A 13801-nucleotide genomic window follows, 5' to 3' on the forward strand; every position below is an offset into this window, starting at 1 on the left:
AGGCAGTTCTGTCCTTTCATCTGAGCAGCTGGCAAAACAATAAATTAAAAAATAAGGCAAAGTCAGCAAATAGTTTTCTTTCCCCATGTGCAAGGTTAGAGGAACTGCTGCCCCTCCTCCAGAATGATTTCCTGACTTAGTAACATTTTTCTCAATCTCCTCTTCTTCTTTCTTTCTGGGCACATGGGGAAAAGCAGGATTTGTGTTTTGAGCGGAGAGGGAACACCTTTACATGCTGTGCTGTGGCCCAGGCGCTTCATGTGTGTGTGCCAACTGCAGCCAAAGCCCTGAGCAATCTCCCTCCAGCAAGGGGCAGGGGTGGCTTTGCAGGGAGAGTGCTTTTGTTGTGTCAGGATGGGTCTGGACCCCAGATAGGAGGTACCTCCCTGCCTGCAGGCTCTTCGGGCAAGCCCTGCTACCTGCAGACAGACAGTATGGCCAGTATTAGCCACTGGCAGGAGCTGCTCCATCCTGGGATGTCCAGGTGTGCTGGAGAGAAGATGCTGCAGTGGCATGCAGCTTGTCCCCAGCCCTGGGCATGGCTCTGGATGCTGGCAGGCTGCCGTGGGCTGAGCTGCTGACCTGGGACTGGCCCGTGATGCACATCCTGCTCACGCATGTGGGCATGAGTCAGAGCCTGAGAGGAAAAGGCCTCACCCAGTGACAGGCAGAGTGGTGCAGGGAGCTCAGGCTGTGTGCTGATAGAAGAGATTGCTTATTACAGCTGACATCCTCCCTTGGCAAAATCCCTGCACCTGTGACAGGCAGGAAGGGGTTTGATGCTAACCAGGGCTCCCACCTCATAGTCAGGGGTTCAGTGGAACCTCCCCAGGCTGGGTTTGTCAATGTAGCTCAGTGCCTGCTTTCAGCATCTGCAGTCTCAGAGCTGAAGGAGCTCCTGGGGGCTCCCAGCACACATCCCAAGCAGCTGAGAGTCTCCACAGCAAGAAGGCAGAGTGAGATTGATCAGAGCCACATGCATTCCCCTCTGCCCTGGTGAGACCCCACCTGAAATACCATATTCAGCTTTGGTGCCCCCACCATGAGAAGGGCATGGACCTGCTGAGCAATTCCAGAGTTGGTCCTGAAAATGATCAGAGGGCTGGAGTACTTCTCCAGGCTGAGAGAGCTGGGGCTGTTCAGCCTGCAGAAGAGAGGGTTCTGGAGAAACCTTGCAGCATCTTCCTCTGCCTAAAGGGGGCCTTACAGGAAACATTGAGAAGGGACTCTGTCATGGAGTGTAGTGATAGAATAGGGGGGAATGGTTCTAAACTGAAGAAGGGTAGATTTAGATTAGATATTAGGGAGAAAACCTTTACTGTGAAGCTCGAGAAGCACTGGAACAGGTTGCTCAGAGAAACTGTGGATGCTCTTTCCCTGGCAGTGTTCAAGGCCAGGTTGGATGGGGCTTTGAGTAACCTGCTCTAGTGGAAGGTGTCCCTGCCCATGTCAGGGGGGTTGGAACAAAAGGACACTTAAGGTCCCTACCAACACAAATCATTGCATTATTCTGTGCTGTGTAGAGGCCTCTAGAGAAGCAATACAATATTTATGTCTCTTCTTCCCATCACTTTGACCTCAGTCTTGCTGTCTTCAGCACCTGTCACCTTGCCCTTTACCCAGGTGCTAATCTTCCTTGGGCACTGGGATAGCTGAGTGATGGTCCAGCTGCCCCCTCCCTCCTCACTGCTTTTCCAGCAAACAGGTGTCCAGATCTTTTGACCATTGCAAATGATTGCATTTAATTATTTCTAGAAAATTTCCACTATGGTTTTAAAGTGTTTCTTCTGGAAATCTGGTTCATCTTTGCTAGGAAGCCATTGTATGTCTCAAGCAAAGGTCAGGATGAATCATTTTGGAAAGCACACCAGCTGCAATGGACTCCCAGCTCCAGAGGAGTGGAAGTGTCTCCATGGTTTGCCACTTAAACATAAAGCCCTGAACACCCCCAGCTCCATTTGGAGTCAATGGGATGACTTGCATAAAGTAACAGATGGTGGGTATGACTGTAGGCAGTTCAAAAGCCAGAGGTGGATGGATCACAGCAGTAGATGGTCTCAGAGCTGTGGCTTTAAAAGGGTTATTGATTCATTTGGAAACCACTAGCATGAGTGACTTTGTAACAGACAGGATTATTTAGTCTCACCACATGCCAAACATAGAAAATGTACAGTTCAGCACTGTGAATTCTTCCAGTGATCATCACATTAAACACCCAACAGGATAAGCTACCAATTGACTGGATAATGCATTTTTCTTACATATGTTTGCAGCTACCAAGGGATGTGGGTTGTCCTCAAAAACAATGTGAGAAATTCTTCAGTTAAAGATCTAATAGTAAGCAGTTAAATTCAGAAGCAATCAACCAAACAACAAAAAAAAAGTACGTGGATAGTGATATGGCCTTGATCCAGAGTGCTGCAGCTGTTCAAAAGAAGGAGGAACAAGTCACTCTGAGTGTGTATAGAAAATGCATGCTCAGAAATCATACAGAATCCATCTCATATCTGCTTCTATGCTGGGCAGCCTGAGGGAGCTGGGTCTTTCCTTTATGGACCAGCTGAGGATGCTCCTGGTGACAAGGACACACAGCATGGAACCAATGGAGCCATCTCCAATCCCAGTTTCTCCTCCTTTGCTAGCAAAATGTTAAAAAGTGCCAAGGAGTTATGGAAGCAAAGACAGCCAGGGATAGGAGTGACCAGCAGGGCACTGAGCTCTCTGCTGTGAGCCCATGAGGGTCCCCATTGGTGGGAGTTCAAGAGGCTTCACTCAAACCAGATGCCTCTGAGCAAGCAGAGCCTGGCAGCTCCACCAAGCCTTCTGCAGGGATGATCCAGTTTCCATGCTTGGGGTATTTAGTTCCACAGATCCCACATGCAGAAAATCCCCACCCAGATCATAAGGGTGTATCTAGAAATGTAGCTCTGACTTAAGGCAGCTACATTCAGTGTATACTCAGGAGTTTTGCTCTGGCATAAATTATAACACAACCACTGTAATCTGAGGCAAATCAGGCTTGGCCTGCACTCTGCGATGCCATTCTACTGGGTCAAACCTAGAGATTCAAACTCAGCAGAGCCCTTGGAGCAAACCAGGGAGAAATTCTCCAGTGCATGCAACATTCCTGTATAAATCAGTGGGAACTGTAGAGTCTGGCCTGAAGTCAAGATTTCAGGATTTGACCCAATTTAACCTTGGCATAGTTGCCTAACTCAAATTTTTTACTTTTTTTTGTGAGGCTCAACAATTAACTTTCAAAACAATTAAAAAAAAAAAAAAAAAAAAGAAAAGGGCTCAGAAGGGCTGTGCTAGCAGCAGGGTTTTGTTAAAGCTACTTCCACTACTATGGTATCTGTTGGCATCAGCATTTTGTGCAAAGTAAAGCCCTGCTCTGGGCTTTACTGTCCAAGACAGAGCCATATGAGCTGGGGGCAGAAGTTGTGGCTCTTCCCATACTTGACACACAGATGGGAAGTTCCTTTTCCCAAATTCAGCTGTTGGGGTTGTTTTTTTACTCACTGGAGTGCAATTCAGCCATGTGCAAAATGCAAGAATTGTTCATCTCAGATCCAATGAGTCCCAGTGTGGAAGGTTTATTGGAGAGGCTTTGGGGGAAGCAGGAGATAAGGAGATGGGAAGGAGCAGGACAGGATTACAGCCTTGCAGAGGACTGAGCTTTCTGTCCTTTTTGTCCCTTCTTGTTTCTATGCTGGGAAAGGGTGCTGTTTCCTAGGCTGTTTTCAGGAATCTCTTCTGAAGAGCTGATACAGATAAGATCTCTTTTTCTGTTCACCTTGTGGGTCGATAATAAAAGACATAATCTCAGTCTTAAAGATTTAATTGTTTTAATTACTCCACTGCATCTTGGAATTTACTGTGTTACTGCTTGTTAATATATTCAGTAGAGCACAGGGGATGCCAACACTGCTGGAGTTTGATGATGTTTTGTTTCAAGTTTCAGACCCTGACTTGTAAACCTGCACTCCCGTGGCTCTCTGTCCAGCCTGTGGCTCCCTGTCCAGCTGTGCAGTCCCATGGCTCCCTGTCCAGCCTGGGCAGTGGGGATGGGTGTCTGGCTGTGGCTGCTGTGATGGGGAAGGACAAGCCCAGCACTGAGGAGTCACTGCAGTCCATGGAAATACTGGGAGAAATCACTCATCAAATACCATGCTAGGCAAAACAGACTCAAATTGGAGATATAAACTGAATTTACTACTACCAAAATCAGAGTAAGATAATGAGAAGTAAAATAAATCTTGGAAACACCTTACTCCCACCCCTACCTCCATCCCAAGTTCTACCTCCTCCCCCTCAGTGGCACAGTGAGATGGGAATGGGTGTTATGGTCATTTCATCACAGGTTGTTTCTGTCACTACTCAGGGAGACTTGTTCCCCTGCTTCAGCATGGGGGGCCCCCACAGGAGTCAGTCCTCCACAAACTTCTCCAGTGTGAGCCTTCCCATGGGCTGCAGCTCTCCACAAACTGCTGCAATGTGGGTCACTCTTCTACTGGGTGCAGTCCTTCAGGGACAAGCTGCTTAAGCAGGGGTCCCCCACCAGGTCACAAGCTGTACCAGGACACTGCTCCAGGGTGACTCTCCTCTCCATGGCTCCATAGGTCCCTGCCCACAGGTCACAGGTATCCCACAGGGTCACAGCTCTTTTTCAGGCATCCCCCTGTTTCAGCCTAGGTCTCCTCCAAGGGCTGCAGGTGGATCTCTGCATCCCTGTGATCCTCCATGGGCTGCAGAGGCACAGCTGCCTCACCATGGGCTGCACAAGGGGCTGCAGGGGAATCTCAGCGTTGGTGCCTGGAGCAGCTCCTGCCCCTCCTTCTGCACTGACCTGGCTGTCTGCAGGGCTGTTCCTCTCACATGTTCTCACCTTGCTCATCTCTGGCTGCAATTACATTCTGCACAATAACTTTTTTTCCTTCTTAAACGTGTTAGCACAGAGGTGATAACATTTCATTTCTGAATGGCTCAGCTTTGGCCAGCAGTGAGTCCATCCTGGAGCCGTCTGGCATTGGCTCTGCTGGACATTGGAAAAACTTCTGGTAGCTTCTCACAGTAGCCATCCTTGAAGCCTCCCACTACCAAAAATCTGGTCACAGCCCATCAGGAAAATCCAGGGATATTTTCAGGGAGAACTGGTTTTATTTCCCCTGGGGCACAAACATGAATAATTTCTTTTGGGTTTAGAGTAAAATCAGCAGGATGGCCAGTGGCAGTGTGTTAAGTAGGAGTGGGTTTTAATCCTTTTAAGAGCTTTGATTAGTTTTGGTTCAAACTCCCTTCCCTTCACTGCAGATGAATCTGGATGGCTCCTTAGTACTTCAAAACAGCTTCTGGGTCTGAATCTCTTTTTGCTCCCAAAAACATCTTCAAAGCTTACTTCCAGCAATGAGACATCCTCTGGGCTCTTCAGCTGCAGCTTCATTTGCAAATGACTGCAAATAAGAGAAACATGGCCATTTCTGAAAGTAAAGCCAGTCCATGGAGATTTTAGAGGCATGGGAACACCCATATTCAGCACCATGAGATGCTCTGGCACTGGAAATGTTGCTCTGTGTTAGGGTGTATGTTGTGCTCGAGAACCCACCAGTGCTTTGGCAGGGAGAGGAGGAGTGAAAATGTGGAAGGGAGACCTGGGACTGGAGCAACTGAGGGTGGGAATTTCCCAGGTGATACCAGGAGTGATGGTTGTATTTTACAGTTGTGTGGGTGATGCCAGGCCATTGGCCACTTTGCTCCTGTTTCCCCTGTTTCAATAAGTGACTGCAGCTCAGCCTCCTGGGTTATTTACTTTGGGGAAGGGAGAAAAAGGGGTAGCAAGGCATGTGCTTGCATGACTCTGAGGGTGCACCCAGTCTAATGAAAGCAAAGAAGCACCCTAGGACTCATTAACTGGGCTTTCAAGCATGAGCAGACAATGGGAGAGCTTCAGTAATAGTGAAAATCTTGGATTTGTGTAGGAACTTTTTACTTTTAGCCTTTTACTCCCCTTCCTACCCCCTGGCCTGTGACACAACAGCACTGCACATGACAGGGTAACCCCAGGCACACAGTCATCCTCCAGGTATGATGACTGTCAGGCAAACAGATTGCTCACACCATCCTGTGCTGGGCTGAAAGGATTACAATATAGATTGGGATCAGGATTGCCTTCTGAATGTTCTCAGCCTCAAAACAGGTGTAAGGGAAAAAGACATGAGGGAAATTGTTTGCCAGTGGAGAATCTCTCCAGGAGGAATTGTTGGATAAATACTAACTGAAGATTGGGATCAGGCAGCTGCTGTGTTGGGCTTTTCCCACTCAGATGTAGCCTGAGAGCAGCATTACAGGCTGCAGGCATGAGCAAAGGAAAAATGCTGTTGTATGCATGCATGAAGGACCTGTGCACCTCACACACTGAGTCCTGAGAGGGTCTGGTAAAAGGGTAATAAAATAATAGAATCATAGAACCACAGAATGGTTTGGGTTGTAAGGGACCTTAGCATATCATCTGGTTCCAGCATGGGCAGGGACACTTCCCACTAGACCAGGTGGCTCAAAGCCCCATCCAGTCTGGCCTTGAACACTGCCAGGGATGGGACATTCATAAAATTTCTGGGCAACTTGTTCCACTGTCTCACCACCCTTACAGTAAAGAATTTCTTCCTTCAGTCCAGTCTAAACATACCCTCTTTCAGTTTAAATCCATTCTCCCTTATCCTGTCACTACATGCCATTGCAAGAGGTTCCTCTACTTGTAGGAGCTCTCTTGTAGCTCCTTTAGGTACTGGTAGGTACTACAAGGTCTTCTTTTCTCCAGGCTGAACAGCCCCAACTCTCTCAACAAGTTAGCTTGGAAAGAGAACTGAACACACTTCTTTGCCAGTGCAGGGGACAAGGTGTGATAACCCACTGTTGGAGGTGGGTTAAAAAATGAAGAACATGGCTGCAGAGCAAGATCCTAAGGATTCACCCATAAGGATTGCACCCATATTGCTACCCTTCTTCAGGTATTCCTGCATGTGTTGAGATTGTTTGAGAACTGCAGATGCAAAGAAAGAGCCACAGGCCCAAAGCCAGTATGTATTGCCAGAAGCCTGGTATCCTTGTTACAGAGTATTAACTGCAGCATGCAGTGTGGTATATAAATTTAGCTTATTTCCTGTAAATACATCTGTGCTGGAAAGCTCAGGTCGGACTCTGCATGTATTTCTCCTGCTTTTTTTCAGCTGGATAGAACTTGAGCAAACAGATCATGTGACTTGCCAAAACCACCCAGTGAGTCACTGGCTCAGCCCAGATTAGATCTCAGGAGTTTCTAGCTTTGATCTAGCCACAAGACCACATGGCCTCTTTCTATAGTCTTTGATGAAAGGCTACATAAACACACATAAGGGAGCTCACTAAATTTTTTTTGGAAGTTCTGAAAAATGTTTTGCCCCTGCGGCAAGCAAAATTGGAAGGAGCTGTAAAAGGGTGCCATGCACGTATCTGCTGGAGTAAGAAAATATTAACAGTGACAAAGTATATGTCCAAACACCTGAAAAAAAACCTGTGCAAATGACAACAGGATGCTCTGGATAATAGTGCTGTGAATGCTGTACCTGCCATATGGATCCTTCCACAAGAGCTAGTTACCTTATAAAGAGACATTCTTGTGTCATCCTTCAGAAAGTATAAACACATTAAGCAATGTTATTCTCTAAAACATCAACACATGAGCTACTTACAATGGACTAAAAAGTCATTGTTGCTTTGAGGATGTATTTGTCCCAAGTGATTCATAACAATCCATGGCACTGTGGCTATGAAGACTTCTAAAGGATGCCTCCACTTCCAGGCAAGTATCCACGGAAACAAGCCCACAAGTTTGCTTTGTTTGCCTCCTTTTACCTAGGATAACCTTTTAAGCTGCTTTGTAGACAGCCAGGCTTCCCAGCTGAAGCAGATGTCTATCCCTTCTCGATGCTGGGCTTTCCTTTCTGTACCTGCTGTGCTCCTACTGTGGTCTCTCCTGGAGGAAGGGCAGTGGCTCCCTTTGACAGAGCCAGATGAAGATGAGGACATCTCAGTGGCAGTAACTCCTATAGTACAGTACTAATGTGGTTCCAGAGGCAGCTGCCAAGAATTGCTTCCCATGCCTGCCTGCGCCAGGAGATGTGTGGAATGATGAAACCGAAGCTAGCAGAGTGCAGGGCCCATGTCACCGCGAGCAGGGATTTGGAGCAGGACCCGAGGGAGCTCAGATACCCTCATGCTCTCAGGATGGGCAGCTCAGCTAGGAAAAGACCATTCTCTGGCAAGAGAATGCCACATCAGGATCATCAATGCCAGAAGGCCTGTAAATCACCATTTTTACTTTCTTTCTTCCCACCCCTGCTTTAGCCTCTCTGTTCCTTTGAAATCAGCTCTGAGATGTAGGGAGACATCCCACAGTATTTTAGATCCTGTATAGCCCCCATGGCCACGTGGAATTTAGCTCTCAGTTTTCTGAGAGACTCACGTCATTAGGGAAAGCCAGCGTGTGTGTGTCTGTGTCAGCACGTAACAAAAGACATTGTAAGCACCCTGAGCTCAGGAACTAATACGTGCTCTGGCAGGAGCACAGCCGTGCCAGCAGGAGCACAGGGTCATAAGCAAAGGCAATATTGTCTCCTGTGGGACTAATAAAGACAAAAGACAAAGCAACTGTTTACTGTACTATTGAGGGGACTGTTTGGCACACTGAGGGGGGAATGCAGCAGATACTGATACATAGCTGTTAAGTACAGGTAAATATCCAACCTGAAAAGCACACAGAAACTCAACCCTAGACTGCACATAGGTGTTCTGGGCACTGAGGCAAGTGCCTAGCAGAGGCTTGTTGGAGCAGCTGGTCTGCTGTTCTCCTCTCATACTGCTGTTAGCTTGTCCTACCTTCCTGATTTGAATCAATTGAATAGCATCCACATGGACTCATGCAGTCTACTCAGGTCAGTTGTAAAGGGCCAGAGTCAAAAGCATTTTGATGCTCTCAGAAACCCACGACCTCTGTCCTCCTGCACCAGGATGAGCTCTGTATAGCTGCCAAGCTCTAAAAGCCTGCACAGCATTTGTGCCCAGTACCAGCAGGAAATGTCTTCCTTCTTGTACTGCAAGAAATGAGATGTGATTTATGGAGTGAAGTTCCACTTAATAAAACTGGAAATGACATACTGATGGGTGGCTGAAAAGACCACCACACAGCTCAAGAGAACAGGGCGTTCAGTTCTCCAGTCAGCTCTTCACAGCTCAGAGAAGGAAACCACACCAGGATTTTAATTCACTGTTAGTTGGATCATTTCATGCTGCCAACAGCAGTTCCCCAGAGTTTAAAGAAGTAGGGGTACATTGCTTAAACTTCAAAGAGCACTGGCTAGCTCAAAAGAGACCCTCCTTCTGACAGAAATGGAAGGACTAATCACTCAATCTAAAAATTAGAAGTTGTTTTTGTACCACAGACCATAATCAAATTACATTTATCTCATTCAAGTAGATTAGAGCACTAATTATCAGCCTATGTATGCAGTTTGTACAGACATATCTGTGAACATAAACACCCATATGTTTCTATATTCAGAAATACAAACAAAGTTGAACCCAAAACCCAATGGGATGTTATTGCTGCCCTATGTGGGGAGGAGGATCTCTGCATCTATAATGCTTGACAATCTTCACTTCATCAATGGCTTTTAATGCTCCAGACATCTGGGCTTGTCCATGAAGATGGTATCTTGGAGGTGGAGGATTTGGCAAAGCTTGTGGTGGAACAACAGTTAAGCCATAGACAAGAGCATGGCCTGGTAAGACTGGAAGAGATTGCATCGAAGATTGGGTTTCTGCCAATGAAACATTAGTAGCCATGGGGCAAGCTAAGCCCTTGCAACCTTGCGGTCAAATCTTTAGCTTGTAACCTCTTCAGAAGAAAATCTTAGTGATGCTGGTGCCCTTGGTGAAGTCAGCAGACCTGAAGAATGTGTGTCATTGTCAGAAGCCCAAGCACATGCTGACAGACTGTAACTTCTAAGAGACACGGGCTGGTACATCACATTACTTCACTGAGAGCTCTGTGGAGCAGCAGAGACCACCATCCAGGAGACAAAGATTACAAAATTTTTTTAGTAATGACATGGCTGAAGGCCTGTTCACCATATTGAGGGTGGGTTAAATGCAGTCTCTCACTTTGATGTCATTACAACACATTGCCAAGTCTGTTCTTTGGCGTTCCCACTTCAAATAAATTATTGGTAATGTGACTTTTTTTTTTATTTTGGTCTTCTTATGTCTGAGTGGTCAAGGTTGTGCTGTGTTTATGTGTTCATGCATGTGCGTGTTTGCATGTATTTAAAACTGTTGCTGGCATAGTTGACTAGGAACATACACATAAAATGTGAAGTGTTAATGAAAACTGGAAAATATCCAAGACTATTCTCCTGGTTGTTCAACAAACCATGATATCATGGAGATGGTAAATAGATATGTGGGGTAAGAAATAGCCTGTTTTAGAAGAGATGCAGAAAGAGCAATATAACATGAAGAAATGATGTATAAATCAGGCAAAACCCACAGGAAATACAACAACGATGATGATAAATTACAAGTTAAAACAATGTAAGTGATTGATAAAAGGAAACCAAAGGATTAATAGACTATCAACAGCCAAGAGAGGGAAAGAAATATGGAAAACATTGACATAATCATGTCAGGAACAATGCTGCCTCTTCTCCCAAACTCATCCCCATGGCTGTATAGATCAATTGCCAAATGCAGATGGTAAAATCACAAACTGTGTTAAAAAAAAAAAAAGTCTATTTCTATTCTGCATTTGGGAAGAAGATGGATGTTCATCCCTTATGATATTGCAGATGGAATGAGTACATCATTTACCATCTGGAACAATGGAGATGTGAGGCAGCATCTGCTAAAATTAAACATTTTTTACATCATCTGTACTGGCTATCTTTGTATCTTAAAGGAGAAGATTAAAATGTTTGGTAAAGTTTTATATTTACTAATCCAGGGGAATTCTAAAGGCATGGGGGACTCACAGAGTAGCTCTGGAACTAAATACATGTAAAAGGGGTACTCCAGGGAGCAATAGGCTGGTGAGTAGGACAGTATCCCTCAACACAATCACCAAAAGTTCATTCAGGTCTCCAAGAACAAGCCATTAGAGGTTATAAATAGGACCAATGCTAATCAGCAGGGTTTTGGAGAAAGTAAGTCCTGTCAAAGAAACGTGTTGCCTTTTCCTTTGGACAAGATTTGAGATCTGGTTCACACAGTATTCTTGGCTTTCTCCACCACACGACAGGTTGATTAATGAGCTCACATTACACAGGATGAATAGGGTACAAGCTAAGAGTTGGCCAAGTGACAGATGTAAAAAAGTAGTTATTAATGGGAGATTAATGGGGAAGCAACAGCCCAGGGATGCTTGAGGGGGTGAAGTCAGTCACATGGAGTTCAGTGTTTCTGTAGCTTCAGTCTGTGTGACTCAAACATCTCCATCCTACAGCAAAGGGTTAGAGATCCTGATGTTACACATTTGTCTTGGCAAGATCTTTCTGTTTGCACACCACTAGGATACATTGGAGAAATTGTCTCCATTATCCAGGTAGGAAAGCAAGGACATAAGAGAGACAAGCTGCTATTTTAGGAAGCTGTGAGAAGCAGTGGGTGCCAAGAAACCAGCTGCTTTCTGAAGGGGCAGTTTGAGAGTGCAATAACAAATTTCTGACCTGACAAACCCACAAAGGCCATCAAGCAAATCAGTAGCAGAGCTTGGAAAAGAGCTCAGCAGTTGCTGGCTGTGGGCCTGACCTGGGATGACTCACTTATCTAACACATGTTGCATCTTTTCCATGCAGGGAGCAGGCATTGACATCAGCAGGGCCAAGAAGATCTACTCCTGCTGGCCAGCACTGACTGTTTGCTCTCCTCCCAACACATGCATCAACTTCCACCAGCAAATAACTGCAAGAGCCCTTCATTTAACACCCCCCCACACCCTGTTACTAAATGCTTGATAGAAGATTAAAGAAACAAGTTCTTGTATGCTAATGTGCTCATCAAGTATTTGCTCCTAATTTATCACTTCACTTGCTTTGTTGTCTTTCCTGACAACTTGACTATTCACAGGAAATGTCACCTTGCAGGATATTATGATGTGACTGTTATACATAGTCACAGAGAAACTTTTAACTTGATAAGGTTAAATTCATTATTTGCATTCATTTTTTGATTCTGCAGTCGGCAGAGGAAACCTTGTGTCTCAAAGTTTCCCAGTACCCTGTCAGCAGCAGCTGATACCTGGTTTAATGCTATGGGCTGTCTGTGAGGCTGCAAGTAGAACCCTGTGTTGTCCTGGGAGGGCTGGAGAGGAAATGAAAAATCTCTCAGGGATGCAATGCTTATGGCAAAGCTGCTCTGCACTCTCCTTCCAAGTGCTGCTCTCTGCCAGGCTGCTGCACAGCAGGGAGGGAAGCAATAGCTGTTCTGAAGGTGATGGTGAAGTAGTCTTCATAAAAAAAAGAAGTGGGAAAAGAGGTAAAATAATTGGCTTGCAAATGTTTAATTATCTGTTGGAAAGCAGCAAGATTCTTTTTATTTCCTCTGCAGTGTCTGTGCTTGACATCGGAGCGCTGCCAGCTATGACATCTCCCCTAGGATCAACAACCCAGAGAACAGGAATAGCTGACAGCTGGACCTGCTTGGGCCTTTCATTAAAAAAAAACCAAAACCATGAAAACCTGTGATTAATAACCAAAAGAGAGGGCAGAAGGTGTCATGCTGGGGATGCTCTGGGAAGACAGGATTCAGAGCTGGGCTCCTGTGCCTACCCCACTGATGAACAGGTCATTTCCCACCCCCAAGGAAGGTGGGTCCCTCTGAGGCAGGGGCTGTCACTGGTGCAACTGGGGATGATGGCAGGAGCAGAGGCAGTGAAGATGTGGATAGAAATTCCCCCTGGGTGCAGGGGTCCTCAGGAGCTGGGGAGCTGAAACTCAGTGCTTGCTGAGGCTGAGGTGATGATCTCGGGGGGCAGTTGGGAAGCCCTTCCTGCCTGCAGCCCTGTGACAATATGTGCTGGCATTCAGTGACTCTCCATGCTGTGATTACAGCCAATCACCCGGGAAAACCAGCAGAAACTGGAACCCCTCCAGCGGCAGGGCTGCAGCAAAGCCCAGGTATGCAGCTGGCACTGCCTGCTGTGGCATCGTGACATCCCAGCGCAGGGCCCAGCCCTGCACACCTGTTACAGTGGCAGGGGTCACATTTCCTGGAGGCCCTGGCACCTGAGCATGGCTATAGCTAAAGGAGATGTGGCAGGGCTGGCAGGTCCCCGGGGACCCTGGGCTGGAGTGCTGCTGCAGCACTGTGAGTCTCTTCCCTGGTCATCAGCGACACCCCTGTGGAGGCAGGGTGACTGGGCAAGGAGGCTTTGCTGGCATTGTGCAGGGAACCAGGGCACTTGCTGAGGTGTCTCAAAACTCTCTTTGTTCACTCAGCGCACCCTTGGGTGAGGAAAGCCTTATTGTTTCCAATTATCTCAACATCACCCCCAAATGGAGCCCCAGCCAGTGGGGCAGGAGATGCAGAAAAAAAAAGCACAGATGTACGGTGGGAAAAAATAGCCAGGACTCATTTCTAAAGGGTGGAGATGGAGACCACCCTTGCTTATATTAGGATGAAGCTGCAGAATTTGTCCTGGACATCACAACCATGTACTGCTTCTTCTGATGTGGAGGAGGAGGGGCTGCCATTCTTCTTAGGCTCTGAGACC

This window comes from Molothrus ater, chromosome 1 (assembly GCF_012460135.2).
Source record: "Molothrus ater isolate BHLD 08-10-18 breed brown headed cowbird chromosome 1, BPBGC_Mater_1.1, whole genome shotgun sequence".
In the NCBI taxonomy this organism is placed as follows: domain Eukaryota; kingdom Metazoa; phylum Chordata; class Aves; order Passeriformes; family Icteridae; genus Molothrus; species Molothrus ater.